The following is a 25945-nucleotide window of genomic DNA, read 5'->3' as shown; positions in this document are numbered from 1 at the left end:
AATCACGAACCTCTGTCCCACGTGTTTGAAGATTGGTCCCACGAAAAAAATCAGCTCTTTAGGGTCTTCTGCAGTCTCCCACACGGATTTGACTCAAAAAATGAATGACTGCACTCTGCAGGACCACTTCAACTTTCGAAAAGTATCATCACCTTTAAGTGAATAGCACCCTCTAGGTTAAAGTCTACCTATAGTACGCTTGCATTTATGCTTATCTCTCATAATGTCGCCTTTGGGCAAAACATTACATACTTTCCTACTAATCATTTTCTTTGTCTTTGAAAACAAGACAAAACTTTTGAGTTGCAGACCCATTATAGTAACCTTGGATTTTACCACTTTGGTGGGTTCCATCAACTCCACTGCAAGAGCTTGCAACCACACTAGGCAGCTTACATTTTTTGGATAGGTTCATTACATAGTATACAAGCATAGTCAATCAAAACAATTGCAGATAAAATTAGTCTTATACCAGACCTCTACTATAATCTACTATCTGTATGCAAACTATATTACATTAGCGTATCATTAACATTCCCTAATTTAACAAGGGTTTAATTGAATTGTTGTTCAAAACTGTTCACTTATGCAAAAATTCTAAAAACAAGGTCCCTATGTCCACCAAAAGTACATATTGCATATCAAATTAAAGAGCACAGAAAAATGAATCCAACGCAAAAAACCTCATCCAAAAACTCATCCATACGAGCCCATATAGTCAGTTTAAAGTATATTGCTAGAAAAAAAAACCCCATAACAATTTGATTTGACCCACCCGAACCGGGGACGAACTGGTCTGATCGAACCAAACTAGGCCAAACCAAAATGGTCGGTTCAACTAGCCAGGTCATGGGTCAAATCCATATGTTAACAATTTGGATCGAAAAATGGGTCAATAGTTTGGTCTGACCAAACCAAACTAGGCCAACCTTTGCCAAGGTCAATCAACTGGGTCGTTAGGTCACGAGTCAAGTTTGGTCAACGGGTTATGTTGACTGAACCTAGGTTGGCTCAGACCAAGTCAACCCGCCCAACTCAGATGATTCCTAGGTCAACCTAGAAACCCTACTGAGTTGACCAGATGATGACCCACCGCACAGAGTCAAGAGAGTGATATCACTCTCCGAACTCCAACGGAGAGTGAGGGAGTGTCCAGATGATCCACATGACGTGCCACCTATCGTCACAACCGTGATGACGAGCCCTACGTTTCTATGTAAAAATATTTTGGTTTTGACAGTAGGAAATTCTGGCAACGGCTGTTTTCCGACAACCCCTCCCAAAAACCCTGTTTTCACCCAAAATTTTGATTTCTTGGTTTCTAAGGGTTCTAATACCACTTGTTGGGGAAATTAATCGAAGGATCTTCCCTTCTCAGCCCTTAGAACACACATAATCATTGGAGAGTTGTCACAGAGAAAAAACACGAATTAGGGACTATTTAGGGAGCAAAATAATACCATATAATGCAGTTTGGGAAACCTCCACAAGCTTTAATCATGAATCTCTGTCCCACATGCTTGAAGATTGGTCCCACGAACAAAATCTGCCCTCTAGGATCTTCTGTAGTCTCCCACATGGATTTCTCCCATAGTTCTGTGAGAAAATTGTGTTCTCACATTATGGTGATTGCAGGGACCATAGAGACTATAATAGTTCTCTCCCCAACCCTAACCTACTCCCACAATAGGTGGGTTGGGCCTATCCCCCTCGAGTGGGCTTAACCACTATGGACCCAATAGGTAACCCGCATTAGTGTAGCCCACAAAACCCAACATTGTTCCGATACCATATTCCCATTTATGTTTTGATTGATGATTGGTGTTTGTGCACTCACTTAGAATGCATATGGTTAGGATAACAACCCGGGTGCTACAACCAGTTGCCAATAGGGAGAAAGGTATTGGCTGATCCCAGCTGCGGTAGGTCCAATGAACCTTTCCGGAATGCCACGACCACGGTATGATTGTTGTCAGAGGCGAACACAACCCGACGTGGCCAATGGTAATTCTAGTGCTAAAGCAAATCTGGGGATTATTAATAGGGCACTAGGTAACTGAAACGCGGATGTAGGGACCGGTATGCTCCTGACTCACAACTAGCTTGTATCGTTGGGTGACCGATGGTGAATTTTGGGACCAGGGATAACACCTATGTTGCAATAGAACTAATACCATATCAGAACTTAGAAAATTATTTAGGTTGTGTAATAAAATGAACTTATGTCTGCATCATGGCAACTTTGGCTGTTTCATTCATTGCATCATATTGGATGCGTCTGCTCACATGCTCCCACCCCTCACTGGGCTTAGTGACCACATTTGTGTTCCCCTTTTAAATAGTGACAGAAGTACTCAAGCGACAACTTGTGGTGAGACACTGGCTATTGTGGCTGAGTTATGGGTATAAGAGTACGAGGAGCATGATCCTGACTGTGTGTGCGAGGATTGTGCCTATAGAGCACTTGAAGATGTTGTGGAACATTTTCTATTTTTGATTCTTTTATGTAAATATGATGTAATACAGTGAACGGTTATAAATGATATGACATGTTATTAGAACAATCTTTTGTGAATATTTATTTTGTAAAACTTAGATGATCACCAGTTTGTATCTATGATTACAATCTTATATGTCTCACTGATTTTTAGTTATCTTGTGCAATTATGAATTTATGATATCAAAGTACTGTATCTATGGATCCTAGAGGGATGTCTGGACATAAGGATATGTCTAGGTCACATGCCTTCCTTTGAGTGAAGGTGGATTGTGACGTAAGGGTCCTGAGGATGGTAGACTCAGAGAAGAAGCTTACCATGTCGTATGCATATTCTGCCATAGAGATGATGAAGGAGAAGGTGAGAGCAAAGATGGAGAAGCACTTGATGCATCCACTACATAGAGCTGATGAGTTTTATATGTTTAATCCAATTTACAGTTAATTTACATTTGATATACATATTCATAACTCATAAGCACTAACAAGTTATTCATTGAATTTTCAGCATACTCTCCCAATCCCAGGTATCACTACAAGTATAACATAGGAATGGATGATTCACTGCTAGAAGCAATGGAACTAGTGGTGGCAAAGTTGGTGCCTAAAGCTGATCTACAGTCAAAATGCAACACTGAGGTGAGACTTGGTAGTCACTTATTTATAATTATAAGGAATGTAATTACTCTATTGCGTACTAACTTGCATCATGCTTGAAATGACCACAGATAAAGGACTTCAGGGATGCTATTGGGAGTTTCAGTCATGTGGCAGGTAGACAAAAAACTGATTCTGGTAGGTCTATTGCATTATTTGTCATCTTGTCTCCACTGAATTCATATACCTATAAATGATCCTAATATTCTACATTTCTAAAAGGACCCTAATTGGTCATGTTCTAGTGGTGATGATGATGGTGGTCACAGTGCTTGTGCACGTGGTGATTGATAGTAATAGTGATAGCGATGATGGTGATGGTGGTGATGGGGGATGTGCAAGAGGTACTAGTACCAAGAACCAAAGCCGGAGCTGAGCTGGAGTAATGTAGGAGTAGGTAAGAGATTACCAACCCCCACAAGTATAACCCCAAATATAAAAGTAATTCCCCAATCAATTACAAGAGAATAATACCCAAGGGATTATTACAGTAAATAACCAGCAAGCACAGCAGTAAAGAGAACCAAAAAAAGTAGCAAATCACACCCAAAAATCAGAACCAAAAGTAGGAGAGAGAAACCTGTGATTAGGGTTCAAAGAGAGAGGTGTGGCAGGCTCAAAACAGCTCCAATGGGGCTGCAACTTGGATCGAGTGCAGGCCTTGTGGTGGCAACAAAAACCTAAAAAGTTGAACTGGTTCTGATGGCTGGTTGAAGAGATCCACAGAATCTTGATTTCAGCCCTTGGAGAGAGAAAGACTGGAGGAAACCTCAATAGCTGCCACTGGCCTTGATGCTTGCTACTGTAACAGGGATCGAAGGTCCCTCTTGTAGCCTGGAACAACCTCTGGGGATACCTTGCTGATCGGAAAACAGAAAAGGAAAGAGAAGGAAGAAGCAAAAACAAAAGAGAAAGTGAGGGAGAAGTGGCTGTCTCGGCCAGGGCTTCTCACCCACAACTATCTCAGTTGTTCTAAAGCAAATATCTACAACTTTTCTTTATTCAAATCTGAAAATAATTGTACAATAAGCTCCCCTATTTAAAGGGGGCAGGACCTTTAAAGGGGGGCAGGACCTTCCTAATTACAGTCATACTAAGACTAGGACTAACCCTATGTGGAGAAATAGTCCTATTACAACTTGGACTGGACATACCACTTCACTAATACCCCTTAAGGGGACATAAATCGATAGGCCCAAATGGCCTCTAATTAATTTTTAAAAAAAATAATTAGATAACCCCCTAGCCAATGGGCCCTTATTTCTAATTAATGACTTAGCCACTCAAGTGGTCTAAGTGGGGGTCGATTGGGCTTTCTAGGCTGGACCTTTCTTCCTCTCATATCTTCTTCCATAATGTGAATCTAAATCAGCTACCCCCTTCTTAGAATCATTCATCTCCGATGAATAGGTGAAAGACATGTAGGACTCATATAAATCCATGTCGAGGCATCAAAAGTCCTCAGCATGGATCCAAGTACACTCTTCTCTTGGCCGTCGTTTCCACTTGATGAGGAATGAGTAGTACCCCTTGCCTCCATGAACTGTGGTGAACTTGTTGTCGAGGACATCTTCAATAACATCATCTGTAGGGTTTGCAAATTGAGGAAGCTTTAAGGTGTGTTCAATGTCACCTTCATTAGGATGGTGTCCCCGAGTATATTGTGAGATCAGCTACATTGAAGACATTGTTGATTTTCAGAGTAGGAGGCAATTCTAGCATGTATGCATTAGTGCCAATACGCTTCAGGACCTTGTAGGAACCCATATTCCGAGGATGGAGTCTATACAATGTACCAGTAGGAAACCTCTCAGGTGGAATTCGAACCATTACCATATCTCCAGGCTGAAATTCCACGTAACGGCAATGACGATTAGTTGTTGCTTGATACCCGTCATTGCTAACAACAATACGACGACGAACATCAACATGTACCTTCGTGATGTGTCTAAGAAACTCATCTGCTTCACTAATACGGGCCTGAGGTGGTAAAGGTACCAAGTCAACCGGTCGTTGTGGCTGCAGTCCAAGAACAATCTCGAATGGAGTATGACCAGTGGTATGGTTGACGGAGCTATTATAGGCAAATTATGTAATGTCTAGTATAGATGGCTAAGTCTTTTCATAGTCACGGACTAGACAACGAAGTAAGTTGCTAAGACTTTTATTCACCACTTCGGTTTGTCCGTCTGTCTGAGGATGGAATGCCATGGAGAACTTAAGTTTAGTATTTGTTTTCAGCCATAGGGTCTTCCAGAAGTAGCTCATGAACTTGGCATCCCTATCTGAAACAATTGTCTATGGAAAACCATATATATGCACTATCTCTTTGGAAAAGAGTTTGGCCAAGTGACTTACATCAAGAGTATTCTTACACGGGATAAAGTGTGTCATCTTGGAAAAATGATCAACTACCACAAATATGAAATCATACATTTCCCGTGTAGGTGGTAAGCCTAGGACAAAGTCCATGCCTATATCTAGCCAAGGTGCATGTGGAACGGGCAGCAGTGTGTACAATCCCGCATTCTTCTTTTCTCCTTTAGCAAGTTGACAAGTACGGCATCTCTGTATCACATGTTGTATATCCTTTAAGAGTTGAGGCCAAAAGAATAAGTCTTTCATCATGGAGTATGTTTTGTCCTTGCCAAAGTGTCCACCCATTCCTCCTCCATATATCTCTTGAATCAAGTGATGTCTTAAAGGTGTTTGGGATGCAGAGGCGAGTGCCTTTGAAAAGATATCCATCATGTAGAGCAAATTTGTCATCTTGTCCTCCTCCTTGTAGGTTGTTGAATACTTTTGAAAAATCAGCATCATTAATGTACTCCTCTTTGATGTGTTCCACTCCTGCACTTTGTACTGTGAAGGTATTCATCATCATCACCTTTCGACCAAGTGCATCAGCCACTTGATTCTCTTTTCCAACTTTGTATTTGAGAGAAAATACATATCCTTGCATGTATGAAATCCATTTAGCGGGCCGATCGCTAATGGTCTTTTGCGAATGCAAGTATTTGAGTGCTTCATGATCCGAATAGAGTACGAACTCTTTGCCAATTAAGTAATGTCTCCAATGCTTGAGAATCTGAACAACGGCATAGAGTTCTAAGTTATAAGTAGAATACCTTCTTTTTGCATCATTCAACTTTTCACTGTAGAAGGCAATCGGATGGCCCTCTTGCATAAGCACTCCTATCCCAACATGGGATGCATCAGTAGCCACTTCAAACATAAGATCAAAATTGGGTAGTGATGAGGGTATTTCTTCCCAATCGGATGGCCTTCTTGCATAAGCACTCCTGACCAATGCCGCACCTCGGCCCTCATTCAGGCCGTGCTACCACCTCGGGCCTCCATCAGGCCGTGCTGCCACCTCGGCATCTCTTCAGACCGTGCTACCACCTAGGCATCTCATCAGGCCGTGCTGCCACCTCGGCATCTCATCAGGCCGTGCTGCCACCTCGGCCCTCCATCAAGCCGTGCAACCAGTCACCTCGGCTCGACCAATTTGTCACCTTGGCTCGGCACAGTCAAGTAAGGCACCCAAAAACGTGCACACATCCACTCCTACATTCAAGGGACGTGATCCCTGATCACGGGGGCAGGACTCTATCCACTACAGGTCATCAGAGGCATCCACCCCTCTCACGACTTGTACCTCCAAGATCAAAGGGGAATATTCCCAGAACATGCCCTGGAACTCGGAATATTCCTAGAATCACAGAGCCACTCCCCTCAAGGGCTCTACGCCTAAACAGGACTCTCCACAAACGCCCCTCCTCTCTCCATCAGCAACCTATAAATACCAAAGTAAGCCTCCATCATGGGGGGATCGATCACTCACTTCTTTTACTAGAAAAGCTCTCTTGAGCATCTGCTGTGGAAAGATCTGACTTAGGCATCGGAGAATCCCCTATCGGGTCAGCCCCGGCTCTCCCCTGTCTTCTCTTCTGTGCAGGTCGGCTAGAGCATCAGGAACTGCAGGGAAGATCACCCAATCAATTTTTACCGCATCAGGTAGTCTAAGCACTGGTGCTTCTGTCATTTTTTGTTTGATCAAGTTAAAAGCTTTAGTGGCTTCCGGAGTCCATTGAAATAGAACGTTTCCCCTATTTGTGCATTCCGTAATTGGGGCTACAATGGCGCTGAAATTCCGGATGAATCGTCAGTAAAATGAGGCAAGATCATGAAAGCTATGAACCTTGGTCAAGGTCTACGGAATAGGCCAATCAACTACACTTTTTACCTTCTCCGGATCAGCTTCTATGCCTTGTGAAGACACAATAAAGCCAAGGAAGATAACCTTGGGCAGCATAAAGGAACACTTCTTCAAGTTGATGTACAGCTTCTCTGTCCGTAGTACTCTCATGACACGTCTCAAATGCTCCAAGTGTTCATTTTTGTGCTTTGCTCCACCTTTCTTTGGTTGGACCCTTAGCATCCAAAAGGGCTTCTTTCTCAGGTTCTAAGCGCAAGAAATACCTACAATTCGGATCTCCCTAGGCTCTCTATGGTTGCTGATATCATCATCTCGGGTCACTGGGCTGCCCCTCCCCCTTCTTCTGACCAGATAGCTGAAATTTGGTCAGCATTGCCATCCATTTCTCTTGGGATTAGCATAGAAGATTCTATCCTTTGGAACCATGATCCGAAGGGCCAATTCAGTTCAAAATCAGCATGGAATTTCCTTAGAGCTCATGGAACCCCTTCCCCCTGCCATAGACTCATTTGGTTGAAGAACCATATCCCTCGTCAGAGTTTCACCGCCTGGTGGGCCTTAAAGAACTGCATCCATACGCAAGCTTTCCTCATCCAGCGGGGAATCCATGTCTCCCCTGCTTGTCGCCTCTGCGGCTATGTGCCTGAAGATACGGATCATCTCTTCTACGATTGCCCTATCTCCAACTCCATTTAGAAGCTTGTTCTCTCCAAATGCTGGCCTGTCAATAGAAGAATTCTCCCTTTGCAAAGAGAATGGATCTGGGTGGACATGTCCTCTCAAGGGAAGGCCATTTGTGACTACGTGGGAAAGCTTGCATTCAGTGCCATTATAAGCCAAATCTGGATGGAAAGAAATCATCGAAATGGAATTCCAACTCTCGGCCTCTAGGAAAGATTTGGAACTCCATCTTCTTTGACGTCAAAGCCAAGATCTCTAAAGTGTCATCTACTTGTTCCCCATCCCCCAAAAATTGTCACATTGTAGCTTCCTGGGAGCTTCCTAGCTCTGTAATCAGGAACTTTGTCTCTTTATGAGTTTGTCTTCTCTCTTCTCCCCCCTCTTTCAAGGGGTTGTATATTTTTCTCTTTGGTAATGAATTATTTATTCACCCAAAAAAAGAATGTCATCAAAGTATACGACGAGAAATTTGCCAATGAAGGGTCGTAGTATATGTTTCATCACCCTCATGAACGTGCTAGGCGCATTAGTGAAACCAAAAGGCATAACCTTCCACTCATACAGGCCTTCTTTTGTTTTAAAGGTTGTTTTCCATTCATCCCCTGGACGGATTCGAATTTGATGGTAGCCACTTCGTAGATCAATCTTTAAGAAGATAGAGGTTCCTATCAACATGTCAAGCATATCATCCAAGCGAGGAATAGGAAATCTGTACTTTACTGTGATCTTGTTGATTGCACGGTTGTCAATGCACATACTCCAAGATCCATCTTTCTTTAGTGTCAATAGAGCTGGTACTGTGCATGGACTCATGCTTTCTACTAGAAAACCCTTTCTAAGTAGATCATCCACTTGTCTCTTAAGCTCGGCATGCTCAGTAAGGTTGAGATGATAAGTGGGCAGATTTGGGACCACTACCCCAGGCACAAGGTCAATGGCATATTAGATGCCCCTCATAGGTGATGCCAAATCTGAAAAATCAGCAAGTAGTTGTTTGATTTGTGGTGGATGCTTTACCTCTTTCACCGATTCAGCCGTTTTACTCACAAGGCTAAGATCAGTCCGGTTTCTTCACTAGTAGTTAAGAACTCTCTATGGGGCAGCACACTTAGCTTATTGTCCACCGTGGCCTTCTTGCTCAAATTGTCATTGGAGGGTGGCTTCTTTCTCCCAGTAGTGGCTTTGGAAGGGATTGTTGAAATAACCTAAAGGGGGGGTGAATAGGTTATCCTAGTGAAATTTAAACATTTTTTGAATAATAGTTCCTAAATATGATTGCAAAATAAAAATTACGGAATAAAATACTCACAATCACATAACACCAAGGTTTATAGTGGTTCGACTCAAATAGAGTCTAGTCCACTCCCTACAAGTTCCACTTGTAAGGTATTCTACTAGCTCTCCCTTTCAGTACGGTAGGTATGATAGAAAACCTTTACAAAATCTTGTTTAGGACAAGAGTATCCTTACAATCTCTTTCCAGGTAGAGAGGCACCTCTTACAATCCCGTTTTATAGTGGAGAGACACCCAACTCTTTTTAGGATAAGAGGATCCTTACACAATCCTAATTACAGTCTAGGAGACTGTAAAAGTAATAAAACAAGTGGAATATAATGGTTCGAGTTTACCTCGTGCAGTGCGTGCAAAATGAATATGCAAAATATAAGCTTAAATGCACCTTATGAAGTCTCCCCTAGGTATGGGCTGATGAGAGAGACTTTGCTGAAGTCTTTGAGTTCTTGGAGAACGTGTTTGACTTCAAGAATAACCCCAATGATAATAGCAGTTGAATCTCACAATTGACTTTGATATGATTGCTTAAAGCTCACTTAAATTGTTTTTTATTAAAGTCATTAATGGGGTATTTATATAGGTAGAGACTAGGCTCAATTAGGGTAATAAGATCACCCAATTTAGAAGGAGAACAATTTCTAACGGGTAGAAATTTTCTCAACCAGCAATTGCCGCTTCCTAGTCCAATTGTATGAAACTAGCTGTTAGACTAAAAAATATAGCCGTTACATAGCCATTAGAGTCTTTGGAGGTCAACCGACAGTTGCCGCTTCCAACCGGAACTTGCCGATTGCTCTCTGTGGGCTGTTTAATACACAGTCAAATGATCCGGAATTGATCCGGCTAGCCGGTTAAATTTCTGGTTAAATCCGACGGTTGCCGGTTCCTATCTGGCAGTTGCCGGTTGACTGTTGTTTGCAGTTTCTGATGGAAAATCCATCACAGAGGCAAAGCGCCGGTTGACCTCTGTTTTGTGTTTTGACTGTCTGGCAGTCACACAAGGAGGTTAATATGCCTTGGGTTGATTTATGAGTATTGTCCATGATTAATATGCATGAGTGTAGTGCCTGTGGGAATGTGTGAATTACATCTTAATCTAGTAGTATCCAACTCTTCAATTTTTTCAATTTGAGTTCTTCCACTTCTTCAATGTCTCTTAAAGGTTTTCAATAAATCTTCGTATTCTCCATCTTGAGTTCTTCTAAATTGTCAATCCCACTTGCATCTTGGGCTTCATTGAAGTGGTCCTTTACATGGTGCTTCCACAATGTGATCCTTTACATGACACTTAGAGAAATAGTTGTTAGAGCCCGACTTGTTTGTTATCATCAAAACCTTATGGAGAGGGATATTCCCAACAATCTCCCCCTTTTTGGTGATGACAAACAAGTGGATTAAAGGATTAAAAACCAGGTGGTCATGAAAAGTAAAATGCATATTTAATCTTTAATCAACTCCCTCTTCTTCTCCCCCTTTTGTCAACAATAAAAATAGGAAAAAAAAAATTATAAACAAGGCTCCCCCTGAGCATGTGCATAAAAAAAATAGATAATAGAGACAGTTAGAGCATGGGAAAACACACATAATCATAATGCATCAATTATATATATAGAACTTCAGAATAGTGCATTACAAAGATGCCATACTTAGGGCATTACACAACAAAAAAACAAAACACAGTAGCTAGATTTCAAGGGAAGGGGAAAAAAAAAACTAAAAGGACTGCCGATCATTCAAGAGCATCAATGATCTCCTGAGTCTTCTTGTCAATGTGAGCCATGATGCGTGACTCCATTTCCTCTAGCTTCTTGTCAAGCAACTCCATAGTCACAGGTTGATTAGAGGAGCTTCCTTCTCCTTCGGAAGTAGAGTGAGGATTTTTTATCCCCATGTGACAGATGGAGTCGATGTCGAAGGCCGTTTTATCCTCGACCATAGGTTCTCCACTAAGATCGACTCCAAAGTGGACAAAGATTTGTCCCAGTAGACGTCTATAGGGAAGGTTGTTGATTCTTCCCTTGCCACCGGCATGAATCATGAGACGGATGATGAGGTAAGGTAGGTTGATTTGAATTCCATCACAAATGGAATAGGTGACATAGGCTTGAAAGGGGCTAACTGCATCTCGGTGTCCACTCTTGGGAAGGATGTTAAGTGAGACAATATAGTAGATGATCTTGGCAAGTTCGGTTAGCTCGTTGTTTTTCGAAGCCGCCACTCCAAGGTAGTTCTTTATTATCTTCCCATAGACCTTGTCTTGATCCATGAAGTCCTTGTGATCTTTCTTGATGATTAGGTATTTGAGATGTCCGGTAGGGAGAATATGATCCCAAAATCAATGTCAATGCCTTTGACCATACTCTTGATTCGAATGTTCTCTTCATAGCCTTCAACCCTTAGGTTGCAATAGAAGAGTCGCATTGGAGTATGCTAATCCCACCAAGAATACCAAAGTATTCTTCCAGACCAAAAGAGTACAAGGATTGAGTGTCAATATCCTTACCGATCTCAATCTTGCGGTTCTCGAACAAATCCCACGATTCCATTGCTTTCGTGGAGACGAAATCCGTCTCAGTTGCTGGTCTCTTCTTGCCGACACGAACTTTCTTAGGAGCCATAGAGATGGAAGAAAGATGGAAGAGAGATAGGGTTTGGGAGGAATGAGGTGAGAGTTGTTGACTATCTAGGGTTTCAGACAAAGTGATTTAGGCTTCTCTGATTTCGTTTGGAGGAAATGAGAGTGGAAGATGAATAGTGCAATGAAATCCCTGAAAAAGGGTTCAAAAATGACCTGTCCGATGGGTTTAACTCGAAAACCTGAGATGAACCGGTGGTTGCCGGTTATAAGCGGCAAGTGCCGGTTGGTACAGAAAAATTAAGTTTTGAGCATTTTTCAAGAATTTTTCGGAATTTCAAGTGAAGGTTTTTCCAATATGAAAGGCATTGATTTTGTCCAAACGGATTACATATGCCGAACCCCTTTCTTAGAGTACAAAAAGGGTCTTCACTAAGGGGTTTAGTGAAAATGTCAGCTAACTGTTTTTCAGTTTCGATGTACTCTAGAGTGACATCTCCATTTTGTATGGTATCTCTTAGGAAGTGATGACGAATATCAATGTGCTTGGCCCTTGAGTGTAAGATGGGGTTCTTACTCAAGTTTATAGCACTTGTGTTGTCACACATGATTGGGCATGCATCAAACTTAACTCCTAGGTCTTAGAGTGTTTGCTTCATCCAAAGGATCTGAGCACAGCATCTTCCAGCTGCTACGTACTCAGCCTCGGTGGTGGAAAGAGCAACAGAATTTTGTTTCTTGCTGAACCAAGAAACGAGGCAAGAGCCAAGGAAATGACAGGTACCACCGGTACTTTTGCTTTCAATATGGCATCCTGCAAAGTCAGCATCTGAGAAGCTGACAAGATCAAGAGGTTGGTTTTTAGGGTACCATAACCAAGGATTAAAGTATTGGTATCGATCGCGGTATCGGTCGACCAAAATTAAGATACGTATCGGAGATACGCTAAGATACGCTAAAGACACGCACATAAATGGATATGAAACACCTTTTTAAACACTTTTGCATAAAAAATTTGTTAAAAAAAGCTATTGATAACATGTATTATGCATAAACACTAAATTGAGGGTATTGCACTAAGAATTCAAGGTTTGTAGTTGTCCCATAAATGTAAAATCCTTGTTCCCAACATTGATTTCCACTTTAGTTAGAGAGATATGACTGGCAGCAACTTTGGAACAAAATCCCCTCAAAAAATCCTATTTTCTGAAAAAATACCCATCTTGGCCATTATATGATCGTAGCGCACTCACCGATACGTACCGATACTCACCGATACGTACTGATACTCATCGATACGTACAGATCGATACATACAAATACTCACTGATACTTACCGATACATACCGAAACGTATATTTCACCTCGATTTTATATTTTCCATAGAGTATTAGTACGTATCAATAATGTATTGGTGCATATCGGTATGTATCATAGGATATATATAGATGTGTATCGTATTGGTGTGTATCGTATCGGTTGACTAAATTTAAGATACGTATCGGAGGATATCGTATCGGTATCGGAGATACTTTAAACCATGGCCATAACCCAACATCACACGTGCTCTTTAAATATTTAAAAATCCTTTTTACTGTTGTGAGGTGTGATTTCTTAGTATCGGCTTGAAAATGAGCACATGCACATACACTATACATGATGTCCAGTCTGCTAGCCGTTAGATATAGAAGGCTTCCAATCATGCCTCCATATCTAGCAGCATCCTCAGATATGCCATCTTCATCCTTGGTCAGTTTCAAAGATGTGCTCATCGGAGTGTCAGAAGACTTTTGACTGTTGAGGTCAAATTTCTTTAGAAGCTCCATAGTGTATTTATTTTGATTTATAAAAATTCCATTTTTAGACTGTTTTATTTGAAGTCCAAGGAAGAAGTTTAATTCTCCCATCATACTCATCTCAAACTCATTGCTCATAATGCTACTAAACTCAATACACATACTCTCATTAGATGAGCCAAAAATGATGTCATCAACATAGATTTGAGCTATGAGTATGTCATCCTTTAAGTTCTTCACGAACAAGGTAGTGTCAATCCATCAAGAAGGTGCTTAATCTCTCATACCAAGCTCTAGGAGCTTGTTTGAGGCCATAAAGGGCTTTCTCAAGTTTAAAGACATGGTTTGGAAGCTTGGGGTCTTTAAAACCAGGGGGTTGAGCTACATATAATTCCTCTTGAATGTAACCATTCAAGAAGGCACTTTTTACATCCATTTGATATAATTTAAAGTTCTTATGGCATACAAAAGCTAGTATCATTCTAATGGATTATAGTCTTGCTACAGGGGCATAGGTTTCATTATAGTCAATTCCTTCCTGTTGGTTATATCCTTTAGCAACTAGCCTAGCTTTGTTTCTTACAACATTACCATCTTCATCCAGCTTGTTCCGAAAGACCCACTTGGCACCGATAATGGTGTGGTGGTCAGGTTTTGGAACTAGTTTCCAAACATTACTTCTTTCAAACTGGTGAAGCTTTTCTTGCATTGCAACCATCCAGTCACTATCCTTTAGTGCTTCTTCTATGTTCTTGGGTTCAATCTTGGAGATAAATGCAGTGTGGTTGCATATCTCACGGGATTTGGATCTGGTTTGGATTCCTTGGTTCAAATCTCCTATTATAGTATCTAAGGGATGATTCCTATGGGGTATGATGTCCCTAGGTAATGTTTCTACTTCTTGATTAGAGACATCCTTTTCCTTAGGTTCTTCAAGAGAGATAATATCTACTTTATCCTTTAAGACATCAATACCATCATCATCATCAATAAGAGGATCATGCATAGTAATAGGTAGAGATTCATCAAATCTAACATTCATAGATTCTTCAACCATTAGAGATCTTTTGTTAAAGACTCTATATGCTCTACTGTTGAGGGAGTATCCTAAGAATATCCCTTCATCAGATTTTGCATCAAATTTTTCATGGTGGTCTTTAGTGTTTAGGATGAAACACTTGCAACCAAACACCCTAAAGTAATCTACCTTAGGTAATTTACCAAAGTATAGCAAATAGGGAGTTTTGGAAAGTAGGGGTCTAAGAATAATTCTATTAAGCACATAACAAGCAGTATTAACGCTTCAGCCCATAAGGATTTAGGCAAGGAGTACTCATTGAGCATGGTCCTAGCCGTCTCTTGTAGTGACCTATTTTTCCTTTCAACAACCCCATTAGATTGATGTGTCCTAGGAGCGGAGAAGTTATAGTCAATGCCATGTTTGTTGCAATATACATCAAATTGATATATTGTCAAACTCTCCTCCATGGTCACTCCTGATAGAGGTTACTTTATAGCCTTTCTGATTTTGTAATCTCTTGCATAAGGTTACAAACTCATCAAATGCGTCATTTTTGTTTCTAAGAAATATAGTCCAAGTAAATCTTGAGAAGTCATCCAATGACAAAAGAATATGATTTACCATTTAAGCTTGATATATTGATAGGACCAAAGTCTAGATGGAGTTCCAAAGGCCTTGAGGAAGAAACAAAATTCTTAGCCTTATGGGATACCTTGGTTTGTTTGCCCTTTTGACATGCATCACAAAAATTATCTTTATTGAACTTAATCTTAGGAAGATTTCTAACAAGGTCCCTAGATGCAATTGTTTGGATTAACTTGACATTTACATGTCCAAGTCTTCTATGCCATAATGAGGACTCACTATGGTTAGAAACCAAGCAAACATTCAAGGAGCTTGTTTCATCAAGCATGCATACATATATGTTGTTCTTCCTAAATCCTTTTAAGATTAGATCATTATTAGCATCTTTTACATAACAGTGAAATACATCAAAATCTAACTTATAACCTATTCCACACAATTGACTTACACTAAGTAGGTTATAGTTCAGGTTTTTGACATAGTACACATTTGAGATAGAAATACCGTTTATCTTGATTTTCCCAATACCAGTAATTTTCCCTATGCTGTCATCTCCAAATGAAACCCATCCTCGGTCGTAGTCCCGTAGGCTTGAGAATAAATTTCTGTTCGATGTCAAGTGCTTGTAGAATCCACTGTCAATCACCCACTCGGCTTGTGCTTTATTCTTCAAGCACACCTACAATAGAAGATCAGTTGTACATTGGTCCCCATAATCTCATGGGTCTGTCATTGTTAGTGTCAAATGTTCCTATGGGGACCCAAGTGGTCTTGTATCTTTTACGTCTTTGATATGACCTTGGGTTTCTTTGAGATCTTTGAGATTCATATGATCCATAAGATTCTTGAGATGTATAGGATCTTTGAGGTTTGCATTTCCCATAAGGTCTATATGACTCTAGAGGGAAGGCTCTTTGGGGCTGCTTATAGGATCTTTCAATAGAGTTCCTTCTTGTGGCTTATATTGCCTTCTTTGAGGTGTGTAGTAGTAGGCATAGTTTACCTTGGCCCTAGATCTCTCATTTTGAGAGGTAGTGGGATTTTTCTTCTTGATATTGCATTGTCTTGTTGAATGCCCTATTCTTTTAGAGAGGCCACACGTGACATAGGATGTGGATGCTTGATTACCGTCATTCCTTCTTTGAATCTCCTTTTGTTTTTCTTTTCTCTTCGATGGGTTTTGTCCACAGTTGTCACAGCATCGCCAAGGGGCCGATTAGGCATCCCGGCGGTTTGGAGTGAGCAAATCGGTTGACCGATTAGTGTCACCCCCATTAATCGACCGCTAAGGGTCGATTGGCATCGTCAAATCGTCCCTGGCGACGATTTATGACGTTGTATACATAAAGCAATCGCCATTTTGTATTTTTTTTTCAATTATTATTGTTAATTAATAAATTGATTCTCTTTCTAATAATGTTATTGGCACTTTGGTAGGGATAAAAGTGTAAATTAAGATTATTAAGTTGTCCTAAGGGGAAAAAAAAAGTCTCTCAAGACCAATTTCTAAAGTCACGAGTCTCGCGACACCGACCTTCTTCAACCTTTCAAGTTTTCAACCCTAAGTGAAGACCGAAGACTCTTCAACCCTTATTTTGCTCCGGCGATAGTTGCTACTGGTCCGGCGTTGCTGCTCCTGCTCCGGTGTTGCTGCTCCCGTGCTCCGATGAAGGTATGTTCGACTCTTCTTCTCTTCTTCCTTTTTCTGGTTTAACGCATCTTATTCTCTTCTTCTAACCTTCTTCCATGCCTCTGGTATGAGGTGTCGACAGAGGACTCTTCTTCTCTTCTTCCCCTCTTCTTCGGTTCTTCCTTGCATGTTGCCTCTGCCCTCTGGTAGTCGAAACTCTTCAATCTTCACCTCTTCCCCCCCCCCCTTTTTCTACTACTAATCAGTCTCTTCTCTTCTTCTAATCTTCTTCTTCCTCTTCCTTAGTTCACTCACACACACTGCTATTAATGCTTGGGATATTGAATAAGGTTGCTCCTGCCCTGCGAGTATCTGCTGTTCTTCGATTTTTTTTTTTTTTTTTTTTTTTTTTTTGTACCTTAGTTCACTCACACACACTATTAAGGAGTACCCCTTAAGTCTACGAATGTTCTCATCTAAAAATTACATTGGTAGTGTTATTTTATAGCCTTATCAGTCATGCTCATGCCCTTTCTTATGATCTTGTCCATCTAGTATCTGTTTGGACACCAATGCTATTGCTGTTTTGGGATTTCATTCCATTAATTCACAAACTGTGGGTTCCTACTTTAATGTTTTGTATGTGAGGACAGCCTTTTGCCCAAGCAGAGGTTGTCCTGGTTTTAACTCACAGGAAATTACAGCCAAAAGAATAAATAAAAAATACAACATATTTTCTAGTGTTAAATAACTTAAATTGTTAATTCGATGGATCTTTTCTAGTTCTCTTCTGTTGTAACATATTTTAACAATGTTTCCTTATTCTTGTGATAACTATATAAGTCAATCATTCATGTTGATTTTTGATGACATGATATGGCTATGTTGATTTTTTTATGATTTGATGTTGCTTAATGTTGGTTTTATATGTTATAGGGTATATATTGTAAGCTTGTAGCATGCTAAATAACTTTATAAAATAGGGGAAATAAAAAAGTAGCATACTAAATAACTTTAGAAAATAGGGAAAATAAAAAATGACACATGGGCGATTTGACCTCCATGGCAACGCCATAATGGGCGATTCATCGCCAAATCGATTAGCCACCCCTCCACCGCCTTGGATAGATTTGATGCCGTGACAACTATGGTTTTGTCTATAACCTAATCCCTCTCTATCATTAGGACTTTTCCTTTAAGATCTAAGAAGGTTATCAAAGTTCTTTTGACCTTGGGTAAAAGTGCAAAGAGTAGAGTTTAACTTTGAGTTCTCTTCCTCAAGTTCACTCACTTTGGAAGTCAAGGCATCCACTCTTTTATTGTGTCAACTTCCTTTTCTAGTTTATGCTTTTCCGTTTCTAACTTAAGACTCTCTTCATATAAGTCCTCGAAGGCTTCTTGAAGTCCTTCGTTAGAGTCATTTTCTAGAGATTCAGTTTGAGTTTGTTGGCTTACCTCTTGATCTTCATCTCCAAGAGCCATCAAAGCTAGGTTGGTGACTTCTTCTGAGTCGTTCTTTTCTTCATCACTTGAATCCCATGTGGCAGCGTATGCTTTCTTCTTTGCCTTATGTGGGCACTCAATTCTAAAGTGACCCGGTTTCCTGCAATCAAAACATACTACATCCTTTTTGTCAGATGAAGATTCTTTAGTTTTGTTCTTAAACTTACCTTTCCCACCATAGGGTTTGTCACAAAGGTTTTGCCTCTATATGGCATTCTTCCCTTCTTCAATTGTTGAATTTCCTTGTGATGAGTGATATCTCCTTTTCCATGTCGAAGTCTTCCTCATCATCATCATCACTTACCTCTTCAATGTTTTGAGAGGATTTCAATGCTATGGTCTTCCTCCTTCCTTCTGGAATTTGCTTATCAACTTGTAATTCGACTTCATGGGTTTGTAGAGAACCCAACAAGTAGTCTAGGGAGATCTTTGTGAGATCCTTAGCTTCTTCAATTACGGTTTTCTTAGGTCGCCATAAGTTTGGTAGAGACCTAAGTATTTTTCTTACTTTTTCCGCATTGGTGTAGGTCTTTCCTAGGCTCTTAAGACTATTTACAATGTTGGTAAAACAAGTAAACATCTCAATGATAGTTTCATTTTCATACATAGTAAATGTTTCATGATTCGAAACTAACTTATCTACTTTTCTTTCCTTTACTTCCTCTGTGCCTTCATGAGTAACTACTAGCATATCCCAAATTTGCTTGGTTGACTCACATGCTATGACTCGATTGAATTCTTCTTCGTTGAGAGCGCATTGGAGGAAGGTAATTGCTCTGAAGTTGTATTGGATGAGGTTAACATCATCGGCCGTCCATTCATTCTCTTCCTTAAGTACCGTTTTTCCTTCAACTTCTTTGGTGATGACGTATGGTCCTTGTTCTATGACCCTCCATATGAATATGTTATGACCACATAAAAAGTTCTTAAATCTACACTTCTAGAAAGAAATTTGCTCCGTTAAAGTAAGGGGGTCTTTAGGCATTCATGCCCTCTGGTGGTCCTTGGGATGCGACCATGGTCTTTGACTCACGTTAAGACTAAAATAGTCCTAAAACCTTTGAGCTCCCACTCTGATACTAATTGAAATAACCTAAAGGGGGGTGAATAGGTTATCCTAGTGAAATTTAAACATTTTTTGAATAAGAGTTCCCGAATATGATTGCAAAATAAAAACTGCGGAATAAAATACTCACAATCACACAACGCCAAGGTTTATAGTGGTTCGACTCAACTCGAGTCTAATCCACTCCCTACAAGTTCCACTTGTAAAGTATTCCACTAGCTCTCCCTTTCAGTACAGTAGGTAGGGTAGAAAACCTTTACAAAATCTTATTTAGGACAAGAGTATCCTTACAATCTCTTTCCAAGTAGAGAGGCACCTCTTACAATCCCGTTTTACGGTGGAGAGTCACCCAACTCTTTTTAGGATAAGAGGATCCTTACACAATCCTAATTACAGTCTAGGAGAATGAAAAAGTAATAAAACAAGTGGAATATAATGGTTCGAGTTTACCTCGTGCAGTGCGTGCAAAATGAATATGCAAAATATAAGCTTAAATGCACCTTATGAAGTCTCCCCTAGGTATGGGCTGATGAGAGAGACTTTGCTGAAGTCTTTGAGTTCTTGGAGAACCTGTTTGACTTCAAGAATAACCCCAATGATAATAGCAGTTAAATCTCACAATTGACTTTGATATGATTGCTTAAAGCTCACTTAAATTGTTTTTTATTAAAGTCATTAATGGGGTATTTATATAGGTAGAGACTAGGCTCAATTAGGGTAATAAGATCACCCAATTTAGAAGGAGAACAATTTCTAACGGGTAGAAATTTTCTCAACCAGCAATTGCCGCTTCCTAGTCCAGTTGTATGAAACTAGCCGTTAGACTAAAAAATATAGCCGTTACATAGCCATTGGAGTCTTTAGAGGTCAACCGACAGTTGCCGCTTCCAACCAGAACTTGCCGGTTGCTCTCTGTGGGCTGTTTAATACACAGTCAAATGATCCGGAATTGATCCGGCTAGCCGGTTAAATTTCTGGTTAAATCCGACGGTTGCCGGTTCCTATCTGGCAGTTGCCGGTTGACTGTTGTTTGCAGTTTCTGATGGAAAATCCATCACAGAGGCAAAGCGCCGGTTGACCTCTGTTTTGTGTTTTGACTGTCTGGCAGTCACACAAGGAGGTTAACATGCCTTGGGTTAATTCATGAGTGTTGTCCATGATTAATATGCATGAGTGTAGTGCGTGTGGGAGCGCCGCTTGACCTCTGTTTTGTGTTTTGACTGTCTGGCAGTCACACAAGGAGGTTAACATGCCTTGGGTTAATTCATGAGTGTTGTCCATGATTAATATGCATGAGTGTAGTGCGTGTGGGAGCGCCGCTTGACCTCTGTTTTGTGTTTTGACTGTCTGGCAGTCACACAAGGAGGTTAACATGCCTTGGGTTAATTCATGAGTGTTGTCCATGATTAATATGCATGAGTGTAGTGCGTGTGGGAGCGCCGCTTGACCTCTGTTTTGTGTTTTGACTGTCTGGCAGTCACACAAGGAGGTTAACATGCCTTGGGTTAATTCATGAGTGTTGTCCATGATTAATATGCATGAGTGTAGTGCGTGTGGGAGTGCGTGAATTACATCTTAATCTAGAAGTATCCAACTCTTCAATTTCTTCAATTTGAGTTCTTCTACTTCTTCATTGTCTTCAATTTGAGTTCTTCCACTTCTTCAATGTCTCTTAGAGCTCTTCAATAAATCTTCGTATTCTCCATCTTGAGTTCTTTTAAATTGTCAATCCCACTTGCATCTTGGGCTTCATTGAAGTGGTCCCTTACATGATGCTTCCACAATGTGATCCTTTACATGACACTTAGAGAAATAGTTGTTAGAGCTCGACTTGTTTGTTATCATCGAAACCTTTATGGAGAGGAATATTCCCAACAGTTGTTGCTATCCTCTTTAAGACATTTTGTCTTCTTACTTGGGCAGCCCATAACTTGTCCTTCACTTGTGGTATGTTGAGTGGATTTAAAATGAAAGGCTTACCTTTGTGATCGAAGAAGCATTGGTTCTTAGTACCTCCAACTAGCACATTATTGTCATAGAGCTAAGGCCCTCCAAGTAGTACGTTGGTAGGACCATGGGAATGTCATCACACCATACGTTCTCTTCATACTCTGCAACTTTCAGTGGTACAGAACAACGTTAAGTGACATTCATGGTGTTGCTGTCTAGAAGTGATACCTTATATGGTTGTGGATGGGGCTCTGTCTTGAGCTTTCCCTCTATCACAAAAGCTTGAGAGACGACGTTCACACAACTCCCACTGTCCACAATCATTTGAGCCTTGTTACGTCCACTAGACATCAAAGTGTAGAAGACATTGTTCCATTTCCAATCTTCTCCTTTAGTTTCAGCCACCAAGATTCGTGCCACCATATTAACATAAGCATAGGGATCATCATCCTCTAGTACGAAGTCATCATCAGGTTCATCTTCCATTCCTTCCACAACATTAACAGTCCAATCATCATTTTGAGGTTCATGAACTTGTAGGTCAGGGTTAAACTGAATGGCACTGATGATGGAGTTGGATCATCCACGCTTGGGGCAAAATTTTTCCATATGACCAATTCTTCCACAACTGTAGCAGGCTGTAAATCCATTCTCTCGCCCCCCTATTGGAGCCTTACCCTTATCCTATGTATCATAGGGAGTTTGGGTAGGATATCCACTAGGCTTTGTTGGTGCTACTAGTCGTCTGCTATCCATGGGTTGGTTGTACCTCCTTGAGGATGATTTGATCAAATCTTCAGCCTCTAATGCCTTATCGAAACAGGTATTCAAGGAGGGTATCTCAATCACTCCAAGCTTATCACGAATGTCATGTCTCAATCCCAATTTAAAACGGGATATGAGTAACTCTTCTTCTTCTTTGTGGGCACTTGTCCGTGAAAGAAACTCATTGAAGCGATTAATGTACTTTTCTACAGTCATAGTACCTTGCCTGAGGGTATTCAGCATGTCGTAAAGTTGACGTTTGTAGGTTGGTGGTAGGAACCTGTTACTAAGGGTAAACTTTAAGTCTTCCCAACTGTGAGGCATATCGCGGCTACGTATAAGCTTGTCTTCTTCATTATACCACCAGTCCTTAGCTCCACCAGTTAGCTTAGTGAGAACTAATTGTACTTTTCTTTCTTTAGGCATGCGGTACCACCGGAAATAGTCATTAAAAGAATTCACCCAATCTTGGTAATAGACAGGATCATGTCTTCCATTGTACTCTTTCAGTTCCAGCTTGACCTTGTATGTATCATCAGGCTGATAAAGTTGATTGTCATACTCTTCATTCCGAGTTGGTACATTCCTTCGAGATTGCATGGTGACTCTTCTAAGAACATTACCAGTATAATTGACAGTAGACTGAACATTAGTTTGGGCAGCTGTCGGTTGGGTTCTAGAGTGAGCAACAATACTCTCTTTTAGATCAATCAATTGTCAGTCATATCCATCCATCCTTGTAGATAAGGCTTGGATTGCTTTCATTAAATCTTGAAGAGTGAGTTGGGGTTCTCTGATTGAGCCATAGCTCTGATACCACTTAATGTAGGAGTAGGTAAGAGATTACTAATCCCCACAAGTATAACCCCAAATACAAAAGTAATTCCCCAACAAGGTACTCAATTACAAGAGAATAATACCCAAAGGATTATTACAGTAAATAATCAGCAAGCACAGCAGTAAAGAGAACCAAAAACAGTAGCAAATCACACCCAAAAATCAGACCCAAAAGTAAGAGAGAGAAACCTGCAATTGGGGTTCAAAGAGAGAGGTGCGGCTGGCTCAAAACAGCTCCAATGGGGCTACAACTTGGATCGAGTGCAGGCCCTATGGTGGCAACAAAAACCTAAAACGTTGAACTGGTTCTGATGGCTGGTTGAAGAGATCCACAGAATCTTGATTTCAGCCCTTGGAGAGAGAAAAACTGGAGGAAACCTCAATAGCTACTACTGGCCTTGATGCTTGCTGAAGTAATAGGGATCGAAGGTCCCTCTTGTAGCCTAGAACAACCTCTGAGGATACCTTGCTGATCAGAGAACAGAAAAGGAAAGAGAAAGAGATCGGCCCCTCTCCTACTGAGACTAGGATTGCTTAATCGATTCTGGATTTCTAGATTTCTAGACAGATTTAATATGTAAACAATAGTAATAATGGACAGAAGTAAAAGGGTGATTGAATGTAAGAAAGAAGATGCAAAAACACAAGAAAGTGGGGGAGGAATGGCTGTCTCGGCCAGGGCTTCTCACCCACAACTATCTCAGTTGTTCTAAAGCAAATATCTATAACTTTTCTTTATTCAAATCTGAAAATAATTGTACAATAAGCTCCCCTATTTGAAGGGGGCAGGACCTTCCTAATTACAGTCATACTAAGACTAGGACTAACCCTATGTGGAGAAATAGAGTCCTATTATAACTTGGACTAGACATACCACTTCACTAATACCCCTTAAGGGAACATAAATCGATAGGCCCCACGGGTCTCTAATTAATTAAAAAAAAATAATTAAATAACCCCCTAGCCGATGGGCCCAATGGGCCCTTATTTCTAATTAATGACTGAGCCACTCAAATAGTCTAAGTGGGGGTCGATTGGGCCTTCTTGGCTGGACCCTTCTTCCTCTCATATCTTCTTTCATAATGTGAATCTACATCATGGAGCCAGAGCTTGGGCCGGTGAGGTTCACAAAAGAGGCTCAGTTCATTTATGCCACATAGGATTTGGACCACGATGCACGTGCCCCCACACGTGTAGCCTACACGAGAGGCACACGTGGCCTATTCATACTTAGTAGTGAGGAGCAGCATAATAGCATAGACTCCATGGATGTCTCAATCGGGAACTTGACTAACATCTCAGAGGCTTGAGTATGAAGAGTGGTATTCATATTTCATAAGGAGCAGTTGCATGAACTGTTATCCATAAATGGCACGGGGATACTTAGTTTGGTAAGTTTGGACAGGTGCCATAGGCCAGCTCTTTCCCCTCTGCATCTAAGTATGTGAGGGCTAGTCACATTCACACACTAGGTCAGGTTTTGTGGATAACATCTTCAAGTTCCTATACTCTCAACAATATATGCTGGTGCCGGTTCCTGTTCCGGTTCCATTTCCATTTCCGATTCCATAGGCACCAACTAGTAGGTGTGGCTCTCGATCGAGTTCCTTACATTTCAGAGATATATACCCAAGGTTAGGGTACTTCCAGTACGCTGATGATTCCATTTATAGGGCTGTTGTGGATGACTTCGAGTATTACTTCCAACATACTATAACATGGCCAGCATTTGTGATTCAATTAGAGCAAAACCAGATTTGACATCAGTAACAATAACATGGTGGAAAATATGATCTGGCTCGGCACTCATTTCAATGCTAGGATTCTAGGACTTCAAGATGTGCATAAGGTGATTCGTCCACTTGTATTGTCCAACACTATTGTGATATAAATTAATAACCCAAATAGGCTTGTTTTATTAGGAATAAGCCTAGGGTTGGGTTGTATATGTGTTGGGCCTTCAGTCCATGTGGTTTGGAATGTACTAGGCCACTTTTAAGGGTCTAAAAGAGGGGTTCTAAGATTGAGGATGGGATTACTAGTTAGTTTCCTTTTTAGTTGGGCTTTGATGGGGTTATTTAGTTTATAATTTTAGTACCTAATTAGTTCCTAATTTCAGTACCTAGTTAGTTTCTAATTTCTCATTTCTTAGTTTCTATTTTTTATTTTAGTAACTAGAGGTCTTGTGTTTATTTAGTTTCCTATTTCAGTTTTTGAAAACTAAAGGTAGTTTATATTTCTTGTAATCACCCCATCATTATTATAAATAAAGGAGAGCTCTCATTAGTAGAGCCATGATTTATGAATGAAAAAAAGAAGTTTGCTGCTATGTGTGTTTGATCACAGTGGAAGGGAGTGGTGTTTGATCCATTCGACTCCTTATGGTGGGAAGCCCGGGAGGATCGACTACAAGTGTTTTCTTCTTCTTCAAGTATTCTTCTTTCCTTTTCAAGGTTATTTACAAGATTATATTGTGGTTCTACAGCCAGGTAATAGATCTGAACTTTCCTATTTCTGGTTCTGGAATTCCCAGATTTCTCCTACTCGACCCTTCACTGATCTGGACAACCAGCCACTTGATGGATCTCCAATTTTGGTCGATTGTTAGGCCAAGTAAGAGGGTGGTTCGACCCTAGTTTGGACTGAATCAGACCTGGGGTTTTATTGCTATGTAGGACTAGATTTGAAAGCTCAGACTAGACCCCAAACAATAGGAACTTTTAAACCAAAGAACAACCATAAGTAACCAAGGTAGGACAGCAACTGACAGATCAGAATTAAAGAATAAAACAGTTCCTTGTAAATCAGAATTTTCAAACCCAGAAATTGGAGATTAGGAGATCTGACGATTTACCAGATGATAGGG

The 25945-nt window shown here is 40.6% G+C and overlaps 1 protein-coding gene and 1 long non-coding RNA gene across 2 annotated transcripts in view; both read right to left on the bottom strand.

Annotated features, from left to right (window-relative positions):
- Window positions 1-25945, bottom strand: part of LOC122078642 (RAP domain-containing protein, chloroplastic) — a 43587-nt gene that overhangs the window by 7097 nt on the left and 10545 nt on the right. The window lies entirely within an intron of this gene.
- On the bottom strand, window positions 19115-21679 carry LOC122078643. Its single transcript, XR_006140137.1, has 2 exons — window positions 20730-21679; window positions 19115-20606 (listed from the first exon to the last, which is right to left on the bottom strand). It is a non-coding gene; the product is annotated as an uncharacterized LOC122078643 (long non-coding RNA).

This window comes from Macadamia integrifolia, chromosome 5, assembly GCF_013358625.1.
Source record: "Macadamia integrifolia cultivar HAES 741 chromosome 5, SCU_Mint_v3, whole genome shotgun sequence".
In the NCBI taxonomy this organism is placed as follows: domain Eukaryota; kingdom Viridiplantae; phylum Streptophyta; class Magnoliopsida; order Proteales; family Proteaceae; genus Macadamia; species Macadamia integrifolia.
Note: the sequence above shows the minus strand (reverse complement) of the source record. Positions and strands in the feature narration are given on the sequence as shown.